Source organism: Melanerpes formicivorus, unplaced genomic scaffold (assembly GCF_026170545.1).
Source record: "Melanerpes formicivorus ecotype bairdi unplaced genomic scaffold, bMelFor1.0.p_v2 SCAF_398, whole genome shotgun sequence".
Taxonomy (NCBI): domain Eukaryota; kingdom Metazoa; phylum Chordata; class Aves; order Piciformes; family Picidae; genus Melanerpes; species Melanerpes formicivorus.
The window spans coordinates 131909-134606 of record NW_027142750.1 but is presented as its reverse complement, the minus strand read 5'-3'; positions in this window follow the sequence as shown (position 1 = coordinate 134606).

The following is a 2698-nucleotide window of genomic DNA, read 5'->3' as shown; positions in this document are numbered from 1 at the left end:
TCAGCTTCCTGGTAGAGAGATGATTTCTCTCTGGACATATTGAAGAGCTGCCTGGATGTGTTGCTGTGTGATCTGCTCTAGGTGCTCCTGCTCTGGCAGGGGGTTGGACTGGATGGCCTCCAGAGGTCCCTTCCATCCCCTAACATTCAGTGATTCTGTGATCTCTGAGGTCCCTTCCAGCCTTAGCCATTCTGTGACTCTGTGGAACAATCACAAGACAGATAAACACATCAGGAATCTGATCTGGCAGCTTGGCTCACGAAATGTGCTCAGAAGTGATGACTTCTCTTTGTACACAATCACACTCAGGCAGCTGCTTTGTCAAGCTCCCTGCACAAGGCACAGAAACACAAAAAATGACTTTTCTGTGAGGAAATTATATGCACAGGCAGCATGGGAAGTTAGTGAGGGTAGGTGTTTGTCACAACTCATGTGTTGAACCAGCACTGAATCAATCAGAGTCACAGGATCACACAGCAAACACCCAGTTGGAAGAGAGCTCCAGGCTCATCCAGGCCAACCTCTGACCCTGCACTGCAGGCTCAGCACCAAACCATGGCCATAAGCACCAGCTCCACAGGCTGCTGGAACACCCCCAGCCCTTGGCAGCTTGTTCCAAGCTCTGAGATCCCTTCCAGGGCAGAAAGATTTCCTGAGCTCCAGCCTGGGCCTCCCCTGGGGCAGCTTGGAACCATTGCCTCTGCTCCTGTCCCTTGCCACCAAGGAGCAGAGGCTGTGCCCCCTCCTCACTCCAACCTCCCTGCAGGGAGCTGCAGAGAGCAAGGAGGTCTCCCTCAGCCTCCTCTTCTCCAGCCTCAACACCCCCAGCTCCCTCAGCCCTCCTCTAGCCCAGGGGCTCCAGGCCCTTCTCCAGCCTCACTGCCCTGCTCTGGACACCTCCAGCCCCTCAATGTCCTTCCTGCAGGGAGGGCCCAGAGCTGAGCACAGCACTCCAGGTGTGGCCTCCCCAGTGCTGAGCACAGGGGGGTGGTCACCTCCTGTCCCTGCTGCCCACCCTGCTTCTGACCCAAGCCAGGAGGCCATTGGCTCTCTTGGCCCCCTGGGCACTGCTGGCTCCTGCTCAGTGACTGCCAACCATCACCCCCAGCTCCCTCTCTGAGTTGCAGCTTTCCAACCACACATCCCCAGGTCTGTAGCTCCCCATGGGGTTGTGGTGACCCAGGGGCAGGACCTGGCCCTTGGCCTTGTTGAACCTCATCCAAAGAGCCTTGGCTCATGGCTCTGACCTGTCCAGGTCCCCCTGCAAAGCCTCCCTAGCCTCCAGCAGATGGACACAGCCACCCAGCTTGGTGCCCTCTGCAGACCTACTGAGTTTGCCTCAATGCCCTCAGCCAGGTCATTGATAAAGACATGAGAGAGGCCAGGCCCCAGCACTGAGCCCTGGGGCCAGCACTGTGCTCCAGCCAGACCTAGCTCCATTCCTCACCACAATCAATAGATGCTTGCCCACATTCTCCAAGCTCCAGGTTTTCCTCCACTTACCAAGAGGAAAGAGGAGGCAAGGAGAGCAAGCAGCCCCTGCTGCTATATGCTTTCTGGGAAGGTAGACAAAAGGTTTCCTCTGTGATACTGCTGGCTCTCAGGCCTTGGAAAGAGATGATTAATTTAACACTCCATTGGCATGATTTAGTATGAGCTCATCTGCCTCTGATGCTTGGGCCTCACAAACCTGACAGTGAGGCACCAGGAGAAGCTCAGCTGCCCTCCCCTGCATGTGGGAGAGTCCCCAGGGACAGAGCCTTCCAGCTAATAAGGGCTGATAGAAGTCCCCTACACATTTCACTCCTCTTTCAACTTCATAAGCCTTAAAATTAAATTAGAATTAGCACTCATGCTCCATTGCTCCTCCTGTCACAGGCAGGGCCTGGGCCAGGCTTTTCAATTAAGCAGCAAATGAAGCCTGCCAGAACCTTTGACTCAGCTGTGCCAGAGGATGTGATGAGGTGGCTGACATCACTGGGGATGGGTTTTGATTTCTCCTCACTGCCCCTTGCATCAGCTCAGCCCCTTCACATGGCTCGTGGGTTGAGTCAGAGAGTCACAGCATTGTGAGGGGGGGAAGGGAGCTCAAGGCTCAGCCAGCTCCAACTCCCCTGCCATGGGCAGGGACACCTCACACCACAGCAGGTTGCTCATAGCCACCTCCAGTCTGGCTGCAAACATCTCCAGGCAGGAGGCTTCCACCACCTCCATGGGCAACCTGTGCCAGGCTCTCACCACCCTCATGGGCAACAACTTCTTCCTCACAGCCAATCTCAATCTCCCCACTTCTAGTTTTGCTCCATCCCCCCCAGTCCTATCCCTCCCTGACACCCTCACAAGTCCCTCCCCAGCTTTCTTGGAGCCCCCTTCAGGTACTGAAAGACCACAATTAGGTCTCCTTGGAGCCTTCTCCTCTCCAGCCTGCACAACCCCAACTCCCTCAGTCTGTCAGCTGTCTGTGTTGAAAGTGCTTGACAGCCTGAGCAAGCAGTGGGAAGGCCAAAAGTGAGAGCCCTGCCTTGGTCCCAGAAAACTCAACAGTCTGAATCTGCAGAGACTCTCCAGTGTCAATGCCAGCAGCTAAAAGCCAGATTAAGTGTCTCCAGCTGTGAACTGATCCTGCAAAGAGAAGAACCATAAAAACCTTATCTAGGTCAGCAAAGCACACTCTGCTCTGGGGAGACCTCACCTGCAG